The sequence below is a fragment of the Hesperophylax consimilis genome, chromosome 7 (assembly GCF_061612785.1).
Source record: "Hesperophylax consimilis isolate HC1 chromosome 7, BYU_Hcon_1.0, whole genome shotgun sequence".
Classification (NCBI taxonomy): Eukaryota; Metazoa; Arthropoda; class Insecta; order Trichoptera; family Limnephilidae; genus Hesperophylax; species Hesperophylax consimilis.
Window position 1 is genome coordinate 9849640 of NC_142842.1, and position 22421 is coordinate 9872060.

At 34.7% G+C, this 22421-nt stretch overlaps 1 protein-coding gene across 2 annotated transcripts in view; it reads left to right on the forward strand.

The window, feature by feature from the left end:
• Positions 1-22421, forward strand: part of Ntan1 (N-terminal amidohydrolase 1) — a 185637-nt gene that overhangs the window by 126653 nt on the left and 36563 nt on the right. Inside the window, exon 1 of one of the 2 annotated variants that reach the window (XM_089633701.1) lies at positions 9274-9400. The exons of the other annotated variant lie outside the window; for it this stretch is intronic. The gene's annotated coding sequence lies outside the window, so the exon portion shown is untranslated. Of the gene's footprint in view, positions 1-9273; positions 9401-22421 lie in introns of those variants that run through there. 2 annotated transcript variants of the gene reach the window in all.

The following is a 22421-nucleotide window of genomic DNA, read 5'->3' on the forward strand; positions in this document are numbered from 1 at the left end:
AATGTCAAAACGAAATAAAGTGCAAACTAGACACTCCACCGTGCAAGATGGAAAATATAATACTAGGAAAATTACTATTTAGACATACATCCGTAGAAAACACAGAAACACTTAATATTAAATAAATTTAATTTTTTACCTTCTACCAATAGAGGTTTGCGTAACTTTTAAATTACATTCATTTTCAGATATATTTAGCATCATGTCCACAAGTCTTCCGTTCATTTGACTTGATGTATAAAAATGTAAAATTTTATTTTGATTTCCAAATAAATTACAAATAAAGCTTGACCAAACAAGAAAAAAAAGGTTATAAACTTCCATATTACTATACGGATCAATTCTCAACTCCAGAGATATTAAATTGTCCATGTTTTAATACTGAAAAATACTAAGGCACCCAATTTCGTTAAAGAGCTTTGTTGAACTGAGGCCAAATCAAAAAAAATATCCCTTTATATACCCATCGTGCTGTATCAAACATTTTGCATATTTAATTTTTATAAAATTAAATGGAGTTCTACGAATTAAAAACAAAAACAATTTACAAAGTAAATTAATTCAGGATTTAGGAAAAATGCTGCTATTAAAAGCAACGTACACGCTAACCTAATGAATCGCTGTGCTTTACTTCTGGGAAGGATTATTAATTATTATTGATAATTTAATTAATCACAATCATCGTTTTATAGTGTGTACAACAGTGGCGCAGCGGTCACTTGTAAGGGGCTCCTTCCATGTAATATATATTATTTAAATAATATTTTTTAATATATCTACCTTACGCATTATTTTTTTTTCTTTTATCTTTGATACTCGTTTCTACCTTTATTTTTTTGGTGCTAACTATCTAAATAAAAGTTATCAATTTCTGAAAACTTTTTTTACTAAAACTTTCTTACCCTACAGTTTTCCTCCCTTTTACAGTAGCTTTGCTCTTTAAATAAGGTTGTAACACGATATATTTAAAAAAAATCCTTGCCTCACGCCTCTGGCATACTTTTGGAGCGTGTAAATAGCCCCAACAAAGGCGGGTTTTATACCCTAGAAAATAAAACAAATGATGATAAATATTCGAGATCGCTGTCCACGGCTAATACGAAATATTTTTAAATAAAACCTTTCGATTCACCGTAATTATTATAAAAGGAAACTGACCACATTTTGGAATTTTTGCATTTTAATTTTTAATTATGTAAAATGAAAATTCGCTTTCTTTGTATGCGATGACAGCCAGAATAATTTCTGTTGATGACATTTTATTATGTTGGTATTCCTGATACTATATGAGTGGCTAGAATTTTTTCCATATACTCCATCAACATTAGGTAGGTACTATTTTGGTTGAACTCGGAAAATAAAATAAAAGTGTTTAGACCTCTCTATGGGATTACTATTATAGATCAATGCTAGATCCTTCCTCAAAAACAATATATGAGTAAAAAAAATTCCAAAAGATCACAATATTGGAAAGAAAAGATTGACTTGAGGGAACAAACCCACGACGTCTCTGGAACTCAATAAAGATTTTAATTTCCGAAGTCACTGTTCCAACGAAGATATATATTACCCCGGATGTCTTCTCAAAGATTTTTCGGGAAAAAAAATTATCCATTCGTAGGTACCTCCACGCCCGTCCGCCAATATTCATTCACTGCTAATTCTAATGAAATTTTGTCTTCCTTCAAACCCACAACGCTGAAAGAAGTTAAAAAAAACAAGCTCGCCAAATGAGCAATGCAGTCTTGGTCCTATACCGACATGGTTATTAAAACAATGTTTCATCTTCTTAGCTCCCTTCCTATACGTTTCCGGGACTTTCCAGAATCACTCAAGTCAGCGGTAGTTAGACCAATACTGAAAAAGTCGCAACTAGACGACGATAACTTAATTATTACGATAAGGAAATTATTGACCCGTTTCAAATTTACCTTTCATGTAAAATCCTGGAGAAAATGGCTGCCGCACAAATAACCATCACTTGAATTCAAATAAATTATTCGAAAATCGTCAATTTGCATACAGAAAGCTCCGCTCGGCAGAAATTGGACTACTACGTATGCTGTCAGACATAACTCCGATGAGTTAGCACGTAGACATGAGTAGCATTTGACACGATTGATTATGACTTAATTATTTAGATATTAGATGAAACATTTGGTTAAATTCTGACATCAAAAATTTTCTGGCATCCTAACTATCCAATCGCTTACCAAGCCGTGAAGGTTAAACTGTCTAACTTCGCAACATTTTCTTCAGGGGTACCCCATGGATCCGTTTTCGGTCCACTTTTCTTCATCCTTTTTACAAATGATGTCGCCAAAATACTTGTCTCACTTCTACGCTAACGATCAAAAAGTTTATTGTTACTGCACTCCAAATGAAATTCATAGTCTCGAAATACGTATAGCTGAATGTCTAGAAGCAAAAACTCGTAGGATGTTTTCACACAAGCTGAAACTGAATCCATCTTTGACTGAGTTTCTCTGGGCGGTCACAAACAAACGTCAATATTTCATAGACCATTCACCTATTTCTATTTCCGGCAGCGTTATCATCCCAAAAACAACAGTCAAACTTCTTGGTGCCAATCTAGATTCGGACTTTTCGCTTAAAAATCATATTAATAGGACTGTAAGCACCGAGTTTTTTCTCCCAAGAAAGTCTTTCCGAAGAATCTTCCTACAGAGGTAACAAAACTACTAATCAACTCTTACGTAGTCTCACGTCTCGACTACTGCGACGGTATTTATGCCAGCCTTCTAAAATATCAAACTGACAAACTTCAATCAGTGTTTAATGCAACAGAACGGCTCATAATCGGGGTCTCTAAATATTCGCACGTTTCAGAACACCTTCGTAACCTTCACTGGCTCAAGTGCCCTGAAAGAATCCAGTACAAATTGTGCTGGATGGTATTTAAATCCAGCAATGAAATGGCCCCATGCACCTTACATCTCTGAATCACATGAATCTATGCATCACAGAAAACACTGGTCTGAGGCAGTCAACTCTGGATGGAAATTAAGCGCAAGCCCAATACTAAGCCCAAATAGAATTCAGGTCTAAACTAAAATTTTGCCATTTTAGGCTCTCATACCCTTAAATTAAACATACCTGCCTGAGAGTAGCATTCTTGTATTTCCTAAAATACGTCCTAATCACACTTTTCTTATTGTATTTACATTATTCGAAATCTGTCTTATACCGAGGGACGAATAACATTTAGCAAGATAAATTCTGATTTAAACCTTGTACTGTTTGCTGTACCGTTCAACATAAATTTTGCTTTTCCTCTCCTAAACACGCTTATTAAAGAACATAAATACATATTATTAAAATAAATACCGGAATTAATAATGGCATTTCAAATTGCATGTGTTACATTTATGTCCTCTGCGTGCGAACCGTATCTAAATTTCTGTAATAAATAATATACAGTGTTAATTTCAAGTTATCTACCAGGTAAGTATGGTCCTGTATATGTACAAAATATAAATAAATAATTATAATAATGTTTTTACATTCTAGCATCACGTTCATTTATCAAATGCATTGTACCTACATAAAGTTTTGTATTAGTGATCGACGAACCGGTGGACGCCATAAATTGATAATAGTTTGACTACTCTATTGTGATTAATAATATAAATCATTAAAAACGGCGCTATAAAAATCATCCAAATATTATTGTTCCTTTCTTTTTGATCGTGGCTGTTCTTGCTATAAGTGTTGTGAGTCCTGGAAAACGTGTTTTGAAACTCAATCAAACATATAGTTCTTATTTTTTTCCATACCATCCAAAACTTTATTATTTTTAATTCATTCGTGATATTTTCCTTCTCTGAATGAGCTATTTACGTCTCTTTCGGAGAACAGAACATCTAAAAAAAGAACATGATAGGCTAAAAATTTTAAATTGAAAAGGTCATTGCATTCCCTTACAATTTCCAATCAACGCATTCGTGCAGCTTGCCAAACCGAGTTGTTGAACGTATTAAGTAGACCAGACACAATAACCCTAAGGGCCGTCACGAGGTATTTCAATCATGAGCCATTAACATTACAGCGGCTGTACTGTGCCGGGTCAATTTAATAATATTATATCTCGCGTTATCCGGCATAAGTGTGGACGGCCCTTAACCCCTGAATGCTGAACGGTCGCTTATTGGTAGCATCGCCTCAATTGCTTACATAATATACAGGGTGTATCGGCACTAACCCGACAAACTTTAACCAGCTATTCCTTAGCACATTTGGAGTAAAAAATGTTATGTGCACTTTGCTGTCCGGTAACGTTTTTTTTTAATAAAAAATTAATTAAACATATTTTCACCACATGTCACCACTGTTTTATCCTTTGTCAAAATTTGAAAGCAACATCGCAACTCTCGCGTGTTGCTGCGAACGAAGCCCGTATTACATAATCCAGTACCAGAAAAGAAATATTTTATTTAACAATAATGATTATTCACATTTTTCGTATGCGAATCACTGATTGTCTTCTTGTATTGTACACATCAGTTTTATTTTTGTATCTAAATTGTTTCACCTCTGGAATGCTTTGGTTTCACCTCTTACGCGTTTCACGTATTAAATAGTCTAATTTTGAAACTAAGAAACTAATTAGTAGATTTCCTGAATTTATAATCGAAGTCCAATAATTCTGAGCACTTTTAAAAACAATTTTCCTCACTTAGGTACTTATCAATAATAATAATTGGATTATTTGAACAGCGCCGTTGTTTTTTAAATCACCGTAAGTGCTCTGTCAAAATGTTACTTGCTAGGCTATCCTACAACGTATATTTTTTAATAAATTTAGTTATTTACAACTTCGCGGAATGTGATTTATGAATATTATTGCTTATGTTAAAAGCCTTCCAGAATTACCGGAATATAACGAGCAGCTTGACACACTTAAGTTTATTTCCACTAATTTGAAGGTACAAAGAATGTATAGTTTTAAAAACAATCCCGATGAATCAAAAAACGGTTCATATAAAACTGCTGCGCAACACACTGAGACAAAGGAAAGCACTCACACAAACGTCATGACTGCATTGGATTGACCACCTGCAAATGAATGCTGCCAGATTGCTAATTTATTTAAACAATAATTATTAAATTTTATTTAAAATATCGCAATTTTTTTAAAAAATCGACAATAAATTACAACTATAATTTAAAAAAAATATTCTTAACCCCACGCTTTTTCGTAATTGATTAATTAATTCAGAATTTAAACGTTGCTTGAAATGACTAGCCGTATTTGGTGACCAGATCTGAATATCCAGGTTCAGAATTTAAACGTTGCTTGAAATGACTAGCCGTATTTGGTGACCAGATCTGAATATCCAGGTTTAGAATTTAAACGTTGCTTGAAATGACTAGCCGTATTTGGTGACCAGATCTGAATATCCAGGTTCAGAATTTAAACGTTGCTTGAAATGACTAGCCGTATTTGGTGACCAGATCTGAATATCCAGGTTTAGAATTTAAACGTTGCTTGAAATGACTAGCCGTATTTGGTGACCAGATCTGAATATCCAGGTTCAGAATTTAAACGTTGCTTGAAATGACTAGCCGTATTTGGTGACCAGATCTGAATATCCAGGTTTAGAATTTAAACGTTACTTGAAATGACTAGCCGTATTTGGTGACCAGATCTGAATATCCAGGTTCAGAATTTAAACGTTGCTTGAAATGACTAGCCGTATTTGGTGACCAGATCTGAATATCCAGGTTTAGAATTTAAACGTTGCTTGAAATGACTAGCCGTATTTGGTGACCAGATCTGAATATCCAGGTACTTCCTCACCTTCCACTCCTTCCCTTAGCCATAAAACTTACCCCAATTCAACATAAAAATTGTTTAAATTATCGGATGTAATGAAATGCATAATAATTAGACCCCAAAATACTTAATTATTCAGGGAAATAAACCCCTGAGTCATCAGTTGGAAATACCAACGACATTAAGTGAAATTAACAATGCAATAATCCTATTATTGCATTGTTTAAAATTTCACTTAATTATTAGCATTAGCAAATAATATTGGGATTAGCAAATAATAATTTACGACAATTTACTCGGAAATCAATAAAGCCAGAATAATAAAAAAAGAAAGTTATCACTTACGTCGTCTGTAAGTGGCTTTACCAAAGTTTGATAATGCCGTCAGAAGGTGAAACAGCTGTCACGCGTAATAATAATTACAACTAGCAGAACTTGTTTATAAACACACTGTTTTTATAAATTTTTTAATAAGACTGTTAAAATAAAAAAAATCTCTAAATTGAAATGGAGTTCTACAAACTAAACTTAAAATCAAATAAATTTATTGCGAAGGTTCAAAGTACTGTACTGTAATATTATATTAAATAATTTTTACGTGTTTAATTATTGTTTAAAGTCAGATTAAAGCGATTAAAAAACCCACCTGGCAATTCTTATTCGAGTTTCGTTGTTTTTACGTATTGGCGCGCTTACAAGCATCAGTCGTCTCATTTTTAACCATTAATATTTAGTGTGTAGGAAAGAGAGAAGACGCTTTTCGACACACTTGTCGAAAAACTTGTTGAATGCCGACGGGCATACTCTTCTACAGATTTTATTAAATATTGATATGTAGGTAATATTGATGTGTAAATGAATGACATTGTGAGAATTTTACCAATAAATAATAAATGAAAATGCGGACATGTAGTTTATGTTAATTTTTTTATTGGAGCATTTGTTCGAAGTGACTACCATTATTTTCGATGCAAGCGTGTAGTCTTGTTATATTTTGATTATTTAAGTTTGCAGGATTTGCTTTAATTTCTGCAGCGGCTTCCATCACTCGTTCGAGCAGTTGCTCTCTTGAGGCTATTGGCTTAGCATACACTTTTTCCTTGAGAGCCCCCCACAGGTAGTAATCCAGGGGGGTCAGGTCGGGTGATCTTGGTGGCCAAGCAATGGCCGGACTTCCACGGCCTATCCAACGACCAGGAAACTCGACATCCAAGTAGTTCCGCACGGCAATCGAATAGTGTGGTGGGGCTCCATCGTGCTGGAACCACATTCTCCGTAGTAATTCGAGGTTCACATCTTCCAGAATCTCGCCCAGTTGCACTTGTAAGAACTCCAAATACATCGGTCCATTTAGTCTGGGAGGCAACTCGATTGGACCGAGTATTTGATTTCCCAGGATTCCTGCCCACATGTTGATGGAAAATCTGTCCTGGCTCGACGACTCCCGAACAAGCTTGGGGTTTTGTTCAGCCCAATGGTGCAAGTTGTGCACATTTAGCACTCCTGTTTTAGTGAACTGTGCTTCGTCGGTAAACAATATGTTTTTCATGAAGTCTGCATCTCTTATGACATTATGCAGCATTCTTCTGCAGTACACGACTCTGGAAAAGTGGTCATTCTCCATGAGGCCTTGGCAGCGCCTATAGTGAAAAGGTTTGAGCCCGTGCTTCTTCAGAACTCTCCATACCGCCATGTGTTCCCTGTGTCCTATCATCAGAGCGACCCGACGCACGGACAGCGTGGGGTCTTCGGTAATTAAGTTCAGGATTCTCTCCTCAACTGCCACAGGAACGATGTTGTGTCCTCCGCCGGCGCCTTCAATCCGTCCGATGCCACAGTCACGCAATTGTTGATACATCTGAAACAAAACAACAAATAACAACTGCTTTTATTATTCAGCTCAGTAATAATGTCAAATAAACAATCGCGGGCTTTTTCACTCATTTTATTTTTAAAGAACACTTATTTTAGGCACATATCAGAAAACTTACGTTTTCTCTTCATTTATTTCATTTTTTTATAGTAAAATGTATAACAAAGTGTTTTAAATTATAATTTTCTTAACTAGGTACGGTTGATATCTTGGATTCACAGGGGTGAAATTGAATTCAAGTAATTTAAATAATCCCATGGTGAGAAAGGGAGTGAATTCAATTGCAGTGAATGATGCATTTATTAGAGATTAAAATTAATTAACTTTTTAAAACGCCGTTTAGTGACCACTGAACACAAATCACCTAAAGTACAATTTACATTTTTAAAGTTGGTGGCCCCTTGTTATGTTTTTAATGTTCCCAGTTTAAATTTCAAAAGCGCTTTTTGGCATTATCAATGAATGTAAATAGTTTCAATAAACAATTGATAGGGTACAAACCTGGACAAAGGTAGCATGGTGTGGGACGCGTCTTCCAGGAAACCTCATGCGATACTCCCTTACGGCTGCTCGTGAATTTCCATTGCAAAATCCATAAACAAAAACAATATCTGCTTGCTCGGCAGGTGGATAATTGAGGGGCATATTTCAACAGTAAAAACTTAGATAACAAAACAAAAACGAAACTAGAAACTTGATGACATGCGAACTCCCAAAACAGCACTGACCACTGATACGAGACGGGGTGGCGGGAACCACACGGGACTTGAGACAGAATATGTGTGAAAGAGATGACAGTAGCGCGGCGTTGCCAATTATTTTACCCCTATACTGTGGGCAGTAGCGGAGTGTGGAAATTTTATTTATTTTTTGTTTTTAAAAGAAAAAAAATGTTACCGGACAGCAAAGTGTACATAACATTTTTTACTCCAAATGTGCTAAGGAATAGCTGGTTAAAGTTTGTCGGGTTAGTGCCGATACACCCTGTATATTAAGTACTTACCTAACAAGTACTATTAATTCCTTTCTTGCAATTTCATGTCGAATGTGTGCTGGCACAAAAACTACCTTAAAGCGTTGGAATTGCGAACAAAGTAATTTATCTTTTCTACTTTTAAAATCATGTAGAATCACCCCCTGAAGTTAGTTCACCTTACACTCGGACACCTGTACATTTAATAGTAATATTATTAAATAAGTTCTGCTGTGTAGTTATTATTACGCGTGACAGCTGTTTCGCCCTCTGAAGGCATTATCAAACTACTAACTTCGGGAGGTGATTCTGCATGGTGGTAAAAGTAAAAAATAAAACCTTTTTAGATATTCCAATGTTCATTTTGAAGTCCGTATTTTGTTAGTGGTTAGATACGCCACTGAATTTAATTCTTTTTTAAATATCTTCCAAATATTAAACTCCTCCAAGTTCATTTTGGGGATTTATCAAAAATTGAAGATTTGATAATGTGGAAGTGTTATTTTTATTACTCGTGTAACTTATCACGTTTAATGGTCGAAGTTTATATTTAATTTACAATCTCCTCCTTATATTATTACAATATAATTTCATTGACCGTTATCGCTCTTCCCCAAAGCACAAGTTGAAATAATATTTCTGAAAAAACACTTCGTATCAGTTCCAAGTCGTTAGTGCTCGAGTCCTCAAGTGAGTGTAGTGCTCTGTAAAATCTCCGGGGAATATTTTGCTTTGAATCTTCAAAACATTATTTGAGGTATGTTTTGAGGTTTTATGTAAAAGATTAGATGTTTTTACACCTCTTTTAAATTTTTATATCAATGTGCCCTAAAGTTATCTATCTGTATAGCTCTTAAATTCACAGGAATCTAAATTTAAAGTACCTAATTGAAATTTTCAAGTGTTATAATTTGAGTATCAATACAAAAAACTTGTTAGATTTTTCACTTCTATCAGAATAATGTATTGCAAAAAAAAATAATAAAAGTTCCTATAAAGTACTAGCATTAGTTCGTCTTTTGACCGCCCAAGTAATGCCTTGTTTCTTACTGGGGGTAGAAAATCTCCCGGCGACTTTTGTCTTCCCTGTAACACTTTAATAAGCTTACATTCGTCATAAAAAGATTCTAGTTTGATTTTTTTTAAATATGTTTTAATCTCAGTATAACAGATTTTCGGATGAGTGTTCTACCAATTGGTGAATGTATTTTCTCGTCACATATCGAAATTATTTATCTGCATATAATTAGGTATTTAAAGGAACATACGTAATATTTGTTTTAGTTTCTTTCAATAATATTTATTGTCTAGAGATAAGAAATGTTTTTACCCAAGATTTTAAATATATTTTTACCGCATTCAAGGTCTTTAAGTTTTGTCATTGTTATCATCTTCATTGTCTATAATGTATTCAATATCTTTTCGTTGCTTGTAAACAACTGTGACCCATTTTTTCAATATCTCTAAAATTCAAGAATAATTATTATTGAATTAGGTAATTCTTGCACTGGTCATCATCCGTTTTGGTTTCATTTTAGTGATTGTTATATTAGCATGTTCATGCTATTTTAACATAACAACTGTCTCAATGAACAATGTCGAATCTGCAAACTGGTAACTTTGCATTAAAACTATTTAGTGGTTGTTATGCTAACATAACAACCGTCTCAATGAACAATGTCGAAGTTGCAAACTGGTAACTTTGCATTAGAACTATTTAGTGGTTGTTATGCTAACATAACAACTGTCTCAATGAACAATGACAAATCTGCAAACTGGTAACTTTGCATTAGAACTATTTAATGGTTGTTATGCTGACATAACAACTGTTTCAGTTGAATTTGCAAACTGGTAACTTTGCATTAGAACTATTTAGTGGTATTATGCTAACATAACAACTGCCTCAATGAACAATGTCGGGGGATGCCCACTTCCTTACTGTGTGGCCGGATTTGGAGAGTCTCATTGAGGGAGACCTTTTTACCTCTCCGGATTCTCTCTCTCGCCTGCACCGCAGTGGGAGGAATGAATTTAAACGTCCGTCACTCCTGGACACACTGAACCCCAGATTCCTACCCATCTCTCATAGTTTTTTTTCTTCCCAGATCTTCTTTTCCCTACGTTCCCTAAAAAACCCTCCACACAGCATCCCCAGCATAACATAAGCCCTGCGGGAAATTATTTTCTTCAGGGCCTCTTGCGTAGAGCTGATGTAAAAAAACACATTTCCTATAATTTTTAAATTTATGAATACCTATGTCTTTGTAAATATATAACTTGCACAGGGTGTACGGGGGTAACGTGCGGTAACTTCGGGAGGTGATTCTGCATAATGGTAGGAGTAAAAAAGAAAAATAACTTTTTTAGAAATTATAATTTTCATTTTCCTCTACAAAAATGTTTTTCCTTAGAAGAATATTCATTTTGCCATACGAACAATTCAACGTTTTTTTAAAATACCTTAAAACGTTGGAATTTAGAAAAAGTTAGCGCACTTTACCCCCGGACATCCTGTATATGAAAATGACGTCGTTTAAAATTAACTCATGCTCTCAGAGTGTCAAGTGCACTAGGGAGAGAAATTTTTAAAATATCGCGGGTGCCTACTCCTTGTGAGAAAACAAATTATAGGTATCCGTTGGAGTCTATCTTTTAATTAGTTTTGTAGTGGGTCATTATTGTATTTATTTGTTGGCATCTTTACCATGGACATGAATTTAGCAGCATTCAGACGGAACTGAAATCGCAGCCCGGAGTCTTTTTCGTTTTTGCTCCCGTGTAAACGCAGCTTTGAAATACTGTAAAGTTAACAAATTGCAATAATTCTACCACCTCTACTTTTTTTTCTCATTAATGAATTGCTCATTAATCGCAACTAGTTTCTAATATGTATGCATGGTTGCAACATTCTCCGAGAGAACTCGTGAAATGTGCGGCTAGCTCGGTTCATTTATCAGCTTTTTGCATCCAAAGTGCATTTTCTCAGACCCATTCATCTTATGCTCTAATCTCCAGTTCTTAGAATTAATGGAAAACAAACTGGCGCGATAAGGACCAATCGGTACAGAAAATAATATACCCGGAGTATTTTTTGTCTCAGTCTTATCTATTAGTTGATAAGTCCCACGGCGGAGTAATAAATTATTTAAAGTACGTTTTTCATTAAAATATATTTTTTTGATTATTCAAGTACAAACTTTCAACGTTTATTTTATGGTAGCAAGATTTTTGATACTGCCTTTTTGATGATTTTATTTTTCAGGTTCTCAAGAAAAAATTACTATTACCAATTCTCCGGAATAAAATTCATCAACTTCTAAGTCACGTTTTCGATGATCTGGCGTTAAAGACATTTTAGTGAAATTCAAGCAAATAAATGGTCAATGAAGATAGTGGTAGAAAGGTTGAGATGTTTCGTATTCCGGGGAATTAAATATTCGATTCATGTTGAAGTTTTTTTTTTATTTAGATATCATCAGAAATTTACCTTTCGAATAAAAACCGTTGGTAATTTGAAAAATTACTACATCCGTCAAAAATTTAAACAAAAGAAAAGCTCATTTCAAATATAGAATTATTGATTAAATAATTAAAATAATTTTATCGCTCGTTTGAATTATTCAAAAAAACAATTCCAATTTTGAAAATGACACTAACTTATTTAAAGCAAATCAAAGTTCTAGTAAAGTTCATTGATCGGGAGTTACAGACAGAGGCACAACCAAAATTGGTGTTTTTAATAATGAACATAAACTTTTCGAATTATTACCCAGAGCGCTTTGGGGACGATTTCGCGCCCTTACAAAAATTGGTGACGAGAAGGGTTTGTTTTCTAAAAGCTGAATTCTTATCTCATTTTACAATTAGCCATTTTTTATTTTAAAAAAATAACTTTAGGTACTATACCGTGACGCGTGATCGCTGCGTGTACTAAATTATCAAGTTGATAAGCAGCCACGTTTTTCCCCAGTTCAGGGGCGTATTCGGGATTATTTTTTTGCGTATTTTTTTTGCCTGCTAATTTTGGCACCCTTAAGATAACGTCCTTACGACTATTACCGTGCTGGCCCCACCCTTGTTTCGACTCTGAACTTCAGTTAGCATCTGTGTATTTTGGATATTGAACAATGATGTCTTGCAATATTCTAGACTCGGTCTGTTGAATTTGCAACCAGAAAATTTGATGTGCAACGTAATACATTCATTTAATGGCCCACCAAATATTTTAAGCCAGATGAAGTTTTTTAAACGCATACACCTAACAACCATATATTTTTTGAGTGATTCACTGATATGATCAAGTAAGTATGAGAAGAAATTTAAATTAAATGACTAATAAGATTAGTTTTTTATTACTGGTACCCATGGTATTCATTTGTATAGTAGAATCATTCTTGCAAAAATGCGTTTTTGTAAATTGTTCCGTCCTACCTGATGTTTTTTTTTATATCAGGTAAGAATATTTGTGTGTCTGTCTTATGTATTTTCCCCAAGATAGCTACATACATTCAGAGAAATGTTTTTCTCTCTCTAATATTATGAAAATATATTGTATTTTCCATAAAGTAAATAAGTGAGCTTCACAATAAAACATAAATGAGACTCTCCTGTAAATACATTATATGAGACTATCCTATAAATAAATTTATGAGACTCTCCTGTAAATAAATTATATGAGACTCTCCTGTAAATAAATTGTATGAGACTCTCCTGTAAATAAATTGTATGAGACTCTCCTGTAAATAAATGGCTTTGGAAATCTGAAATATTTTTCAAAACACAAATATGAGATTTCTATGTTAAAATGAATATCTTTGCAATCGACGAAACGAGAGTCTACAATAAATAGTATGGATACATAATTTCCTTCCAGGCGAATAAATCATATTTTATTATGCTATTTATTATATTACAAAATATAAAAAAACCGATGAACTACTAGCGAATCTACGGTAGATAGAATATGGGTACAAAAGTCAAATCCACGGTGAATTCCACATTTAGGCGAAGCTTATTGCTAAATCACTATTTTGATTAATCTTCGAATTGGTGTACATTGTGAATAATAAATTAGATAAATTGAAGGTTTTCCTATCGTTTCGCTTGAATAGAATACAAATAAAAATAAATAAATTAACTACTAAAAAATATAAATGTAAACTACTAAAAAATTTTTTCAATAGAAATGTATGAACGCGTAAAGGAAACAACTTTAAAAAAACAGTATAATAGCTAAGATTATCTGTGACAGTTTCACTTCATTAACTTTTTTGCTTTCTCATGTTTTGTGCTTGAAATCGAACGTTTCTAGACTCCGTTTGTCAAGCGATTTTAATGCCTATTACCTACAATATAAGGTATATTAATAATATAAACATTTTCATAGATTCCTCTTAAGGGTTAATCTATAAAAAAAGGTCACATTAAAATGGAATTCCACCGTGAATTCAAAGGTTTCAAAAATAGACATAATTGAGTTTAATATTTGACTTCTTATATCTTGATTGTTTCGTGTGAATCATTTTTTTTTTTTAATTAAGTTTTGTTACTGTAACTGTTATTTTTTTAGATTATTGGGGAAACTGTATTGTTGCATGTTTCTACATTGCTCTTGTGATTGACACTATTCAGAAATGATATGACTGCAGCTGAGAGATCTGATCAGTCAGGTTTTCCCAACCTTCAAAAAAGCATCCTAACGACCTAAAGCTACACAAAAATTGGCATATTTGCTATTTTTTTTACTTCCATCTGAACGCATTATTTTAATCATGTCAAAAATTACCATCAATATTGGTAAGTTATTTATTATTCCAGTGCCTTAACCTATCGGAGGTTGTCTATCACCAGATCAATCTTCACCCTGCCGGGATAAACCAGTCACGTAAATTACGAACCCACGAAGTTGATAAATTTGAAAAATTCAATGAACACCGAGATGTCTGTGTAGCTATTGCTATTTTTTAAATAATTTAATAGTAGATCCGAAGTTAGCGTAACCCTGCTCGATATAATTTATGGATATCTTTAAAACTTATTTTATAACGTCGTAATCAGTGTTATGAAGTGCGATGAAAAACATGGAAACTCAGTCATTTTATTACTGACACGATGTGTTATGACATCTTATTTATTTATAACTTCATTCACTATTATTGCAAAATGTATCCATTGGAAGTAAATCATAATATTTAATTGCGTTTCTTAGAATGTTGATATTTTAAAATATATAATATCTGAGACTATCAATATTATCATTGAGAATATTTTAATATTGCATTAAATTAGTTAACGCGTTCTGGAATTCCATTGTAAAGATATAATGAAAAAAACTTAATTTATATTATTTTTATATATTCTTCATTATCCGCTAAACTGCCAAAGCAGTTTGTCGGAAGGTTAATTTAAAATAGTATTATAACACTAAAGCAAAAATATAATTAGAAACCACAATATAGAAAATGAAGATAGAAGAATAACATTTCAAGCGGCTACAAAACAAAGACATTGATATAACACAGGCAAATATTTATTTATTTATTAATTAATTAACGGACTTCGTCCAATATATAACAAAGCCACACGAGATTTAGGACAATGTACAATTCAAGCATACAACATACTCAAACACACTGATAGGCATATTATACATAAAATCGATGGATGCTAATGTATAGGTGCTTAGAGACAATATCAATATTAAAAAACGTATAGGTGCTTAGAGACAATATCAATATTGAAAAATATATATGTGCTTAGAGATAATATCAAAATTAAAAAATGTATCGGTGCTTAGAGACAATATCAACATTAAAAAATGTATCGGTGCTTAGAGACAATATCAATATTAAAACATGTATAGGTGCTTAGAGAGAATATCAATATTTAAAAAATCTTGATCTATAAACCACTTTTTCAGTATTTGTTTGAGTTCAGTCGTGTAATTTGATTCACTTTTAATATGCATTGGCTTTGTATTTAATATTGTAGGTACAAGATAAGTTAATGTTCGTTTCCCGTATTTTTTTTGTAATTTTTAGAATGGCTTTTTTATATGGAATCAAATACTTACCACTTTTGAAATTATAGTCAGTTAACCTTAATAGATGAGCTAAAGTATTAATTCAAATTTTTGAAGGTTATCCCGATATGCTTTCTTTATTTTATGTGAGTCAAAAACCTCAACATCCTAAGGGCTTTCTTTGGGAAAGGCTTTCGCAATTTTGAGTATCTGAGGCTGAATCAGGTGGGGAGTGAACGTAATTGGGGAAAGTAAAAATGGTGGTTTTAAAGTAAAGTCTGCCTATTCAGGTTTGTTTAAATGTTAATATATTACATTTTTATGTGATGTTAGAATCCCAACTGCTCCCAACCGTCTGGAGCCATTCCGAGTATGGCATACCCAATTGGGGTATGGTGTGAGTCTGTTGTGGCTTGTGAAAATACCTGTCTATGCATATCTGGTTACCAAAAACGGCTAAAGGCATTTCAATATCAACGTTTCAATTCTGAAAGCATCTTCCACTCTGGTACGTGCCGCAAATATATGTACAACTAACTAACTAACTAACTAACCATCACGCCGTTTCCCCGCAGGGGTAGGCAGAGAGGACGGACCGCCAAACAACTCGGTCTTGGCACACACTCCTTGCCTCATTCACATTCATACATCGTCTCATACATACTCTTCTATTATTCTGACTCTTGACATGGCCCGACTCGAGTATCTGATTCACTTGATCGTGCCATGTCTTCCTCGGGCGTCCCCGACTTCTGCTACCATTCACATTTGCATCATATATCCTCCTTACACTCCTATCTTCGCTCATTCGCTCTACATGCCCAAACCATCTAAGCGTCCCTTTCTTAATCTTACTCATTACGCTTACATCAGCCTTGCACTCTTTGCGGATCTCCACATTCCTCACACGATCAAACATGGTTTTACCACACATACGCCTCAGGGATCTCATTTCAACAGCATTTAATCTACTTTCATCCTTTCTTTGCCAGTTCCATGCCTCACTTCCATACATCAAGGTAGGTACCAGCACTCCGTTGTGGACTGCTAACTTCGCTTCTTTGGACAATTTTTTGTTAGCGCCTACGGCGTTTAGTCCTCCATTAACGGAATTACCTGCATTTACCCTTCTTTCGATATCTCTGTCAGCCTTCCCATCTCTCGTAAACATACTTCCTAAATACACAAACTCATCCACCTGCTCCAAGTATTCCCCATTCACAATTATATTGCACACTGTTTTCGTACTCTCTCTTTCAAACACCATTACTTTAGACTTACTTACATTCATCATTAACTCATTCTTCATGCATACTTCGTTCATCCTAGACACGAGAGACTGTAGATCATCTATACTATTAGCAATCAGCACCGCATCATCAGCATACAACAGGCAACATACTTTCAAATTATTCAAATTCGCGCCCAATCCCACCTCTTTCAATTCTTGCATACAATTATCCATGTATAGATTGAATAACCACGGTGACATTACGCAGCCTTGTTTAACACCTTTTGTGATATCAAACCACCCCGTAAAACCACCGTTTACCCTAACACATGCAACGCTTCCCTCATACAGAGACGCAATTGCCTGAATCAGATTCGTATTCACTCCATACTTGGACAACACCTTCCATAGCTTTTTCCTGTCGACTCGGTCGTATGCTTTTTGTAAATCTACAAAGGCACAGAAAAGTTTCTGGTTTTTTGCCAGAAACTTCTCAGTGAGCATACGCAATGAGAATATCTGGTCCATGCACCCCCTTCCACTCATGAAAGCACCTTGCACATCCCATATTTTATCCTTTGTTTCCTTTCTTACTCTTTCAATCAAAATTCTACCATACAGCTTGCCAACTGAACTAAGCAGGCTAATAGCCCTATGATTCCCACATTCCATACGTGACCCTTTACCTTTGTATAATGGCATGATCACAGCCCTTCTCCAATCTAAAGGCGTGTAACCTTCCTTTAAACATTGGTTAAAAAGATTGCACAACCATGTGAGAATTACACGGCTACCTCCTTTAAAATATTCAGCAGCAATATTGTCAAACCCAACAGCCTTACCATTCTTCAAACATTTAATCGAGCTTTCTATCTCATCCATGCTAATTTCGGTAACATTCACTCCATCGTCATTCATATCTGATTCGCCACTGGAATCACTGTCATTCACTTCGCTTTCGAAGACTTCCTCGAAATAATTCATCCATCTCTCTTTTATTTTTTCCTCATTCGTCAACATTTTTCCATCTTTTGATTTTATCACTTTCATGCTTCCGTTTTCTGGGCCACTCCGGGACCTTTTGACTTCTTTCCAAAACAACTTAATGTTTTCTTGGAAATGGTTTGTCATTTTCATTCCTTCTTCCTCTTCCAGGCGTTTCTTTCGTTCTTTCACTCCAACTCTTACTTTTTTCTTACATTCCTTATATACTTCTTTCGCTCGATACTTCTCTTCGCTGGAAGCACTGCCAGCCGCAATCAGACACAACCATGCTTTCTTCTTTTCTGAGACCAGTGCTTTAATCTCATCATCCCACCATGCATCACCTTTCTTCCTACCTTGCGTACTTATTCCACAAACCTCCCTAGCAGATTCACAAAGACACACTTTTATGTGGTTCCATGTTTCGTCTATGCTTAGACCATCCATTTCCTTCGCATTCAATCTTATCTCTGCACAATTCACATACTTACTTCTCACATTATCGTTTTGCAGTTTTTCTATTTTGACTCTTGTCGGAGCTGGTACCGTTTTCACTTTAGAGCGCCAACCGCGAAAGAGGTTTACTCTCGACACTACAAGAAAGTGGTCAGTTTCGACCTCAGCCCCTCTGAAAACTCTTGTGTCCTCGGTAACAGCTCTCAACCTAGAGTCAATTACTACAAAATCAATAATTGACCTCTCATTTCCTCTTTCCCACGTATATTGGTGGATACCTTTATGATCGAAGAAAGTATTCGACACAAACAGGTTCCACTCTAAACATACTTCAAGCATTCTGTTCCCGTTGTCATTCGTTCTTTTATCCCCAAACATACCTAAGACCGAATCAAATCCGTCACGTCTAATTCCCACCCACCCATTCAAATCGCCTGCCATTATAATCCTTTCGTTCATATTTTTTAGTCTCATTACAACATTCACACCAGTCCAAAAATCATCTTTCACTTCATCGCTTTCAGAATTAACAGGGGCGTAGCAAATAACAAGAAACACCCTTGTCAAACCGATTTTAAATCTGATCCACATTATTCTCGGACTTACACATTCATACTGCAACATACATTCAATCATTCTGGGAGACAGTAGCCCTGCAACACCTTGACAAGCCCTCTCCGTATCTGGTCTCCCAGACCAAATGACGAGCCTATCATTATGCTGCATTGTACCGCTACCTTTTTTCATACTCTCTGTTATACAAAGTACGTCCAAACATTTGCTCACCATAGTATCACACAGTTCGTTCATCTTTCTTTCCATTCCTCCTCTAATGTTCCATGTACCAATTCGACATTGATCACGTTCCGTCCTCCTCTTTGCGCCACCGAAGGGTTGGCGATGTGATGGATAGCGAACCTCATCGACATCTTTGTCGGCCATTCCCTTCCAAGTACTACTTAAACATCTTAATTATACAACTTATCATATCGTTACACACATAAAACAAATAATACATATTTATACGCTTAATATAACATTTAACTTAACAAATAAACTACCACTAAAAATAGTTATTTTATCACTATATAATTGTTTTAAAACACTCCATGTAGACAGCAAACCAAAGAGCGCGGGTTCATTCCGATTTCATCCTTCATTTCCGATGTCATTATTCCACGCGCGGAAGGGCACGAGCGGTGGGGAGCGGAGGTTGCGGCAGGGGTTGCATGAGTCGCCAAATGACTCTTTTCTTGTGCGGGTTCAGGGTAGATTCCGAGAAACGATGATTCTGTGGCCTAAGCAATGTCATATGGCCCACATTCTATAACGGCACTGAATAAGCACTGTATGCGTCGGACAGCGGGGTTTGCAGTATTGGTGCGGGTGGACGAGGGGCAAGGGGCAGGGGCCGAAGGGATGATCACATCTGGTGAATGTTCTAAGCACTGATCTCGTATTATAGGCACAGGAAATCACACATCTTAGGATTAACAATATTATTTGTCATCTTTTCTTAAAGTCGTTATACGTCCACACTGGTCACAGTAAAATTAGTTTTTAGTACACTTAAGCAACTTAAATACAGTAAGGAACATTTATTTATTTACAAAGTCACCTATATTATTTTTAATGAATAAGTTTAAATAAAATTTAAACCCATGACCTCCGAATTACCTCTCGACCACGCAGGCAGTCTTAACGATACTGAGAGTATCTTCATCACCTTTTTATCATCTCCTGTAACGTGTATACCATAGTTAAAAAAAATAATAATCCATATTATAAATCGCCTAGATCCGAGGATATTGGCCCCGAGTCACGGATGTACCTAGTTAGACCTTTAAGATTTTTATCAAATACTATTTATTCCATTTACGGCATGTGTTTGTGTTCTGGTGACAACGTAGTAAGTATTTTTATTTACCTCTGTGGTCTTGTTTCCTGTATTAAGTACTTATTTCACCGATATTTGTTTTAGTAAACCGCAAGAAACGATATCCACATTTTTACCAATAAATGATTCCTACTTTCGCAAAGAATTTAAGGTTGCTGAAAGTCAAATATTGTCATTCTGTTTTATTAAATATCTCTCACTGCCGTACAATGTAGGTTTTATGAAAAAATCACACTCCTTACCGATATTAATTATTTATAGTTAAGATTTTCACTATAAATAAGCAACAAAATATGAGTTATTTTTGGTGTAATTGTTAGAAAATATTATATCAAGGGCTAATTTCCAGCTATGTCCAATTTTGCGAGCAACTGCGGCCAAGCTTAGGCACTACTGTGAAGTTGTAATTGAATAGTAATTATAATTTTTATTTACGTTACGTCTTTGGCAGAGCAGGTGGGCTGTGGTACCTGTTGTAATTTGTTATTTTTATGGCTGATTAATATAGGTTCTTAAATTATTCTGTTGACTGCCTTAGTAACTTCGAAATTCCGATCAACTAAACATTTTACATTTAGCTTGGTAAACCTAAAACTACTGCGTAGGAACCCTGTTGCTTCCAACAATATGTCATAGGAAATATATACCTATAACCTTTATCAAGTAATTTTTTTAAAGAGTTTTCTTTGGTTCCTGGTGGCTGGGACATTTCTGACGTCTTAAGATCAAATCAACGATCAAAGCCATTTTGTTTTTTTGACATTCGAACGATCCCTGTTAAACACATTTTCTCGGTCGTTTCTACTTTTGATCAAATCGAGTTACGCAGGTATGTCTGTCTGTAACTCCGGTTTGACCGAACTCGTATAATATAATATGTTTAACAGAAAATTATTTTAATAGCCATTTTAAATTGGCAATTGAAAATGAACTGATTCGTCGAGAATTCTGACTATCCGTAATTTTTCACAGGTCTGCTAGTAATATTAAAAATATATATTATTAACAACCAGGTACCTACATATAAGCTTTTATGTCGTGTTATATGAACTAAGTCAATAAATAAATGGTTTTATGTTCTATAGGGTAGACCGAGGCTATTCGGATCATTTTTTATGTTTTCTTGAAAAAAATTAAAACTAATGCATTTTCGAAAAAAAAAATTATTTAATATAAAGACATTTTTATATGTTTTAATTTTAATGATCATAACACAAAGTAACTTTAAAAAAACATATGTCTATTACTGTAGACCTCTCCACTGATCCGAATCACCACATATATATGTGGTGATTCGGATCAGTGGTGGGGCTACTCGGATCAAACCCGAAAAAATAGTTAAGTATGAAAAAAAAAACAAAAACCAAAAATAGGTTTTAGAACCCATAACTTTTATGAAAGTATCATGACACTTATTACACTCTTATTGGCTTACCCACCGCACAAATAAAAACTTTATTAAAAACTTTCTTGTCGCAACATTTTTCGTGGCACCATTCTTCGCAAGAAGAACATTGAATCCAATCTTCCTTTGGAGAATGTACAAAAGCTTCATTGCAATAAATGCAAAACTACTTTCTTGAAGCCCCAGCCGATGAAGAAGCTGTTACGGAAGATTTTTAACTTAAGTCCCGGGGTACCTTTTCCTTTGAACTGAAATTTTGGGTGGTTTTTGGCGAGAGATCTTTTGATTTCCTTTGCGTTCGAGGTTTTTATTTTTTCAGTATCTTTACGCAATTTGGAAACGTTTACTGGAGATGTAATATGAAAAATTGGCACCTTTGCAACGCGGGAGTTCTTTTTAGTTCATCCTTTTCAGGAGGATGTGCCAACTAAAATTGTCGTGTATGGGATTATGTAGCTCACAGCAGCACTGCGTTATCCCATTTCACCGGATTTTACTTTCCTAACGGTTTCATCCATTGCAATTTTCGACCATGATTGATTAGTCGTCTTTTTCACATAGTTGCGCACCATCTGTTTCAAATAAGAATATAAAACAATTAACGCATCGAATTTTAAAAGCATTAAAATATGATCCAAATAGCCCCCCACCGTCGGTCCGTTTAACCTCACATTTATTAATATGATATTTACTCAAAGTAAAGTACAAAAACATACAAAATGCAATTTATTGAGCTTTAATTCTGTTTACTGTGCATTTGATTGATAAATATATAACATATGAA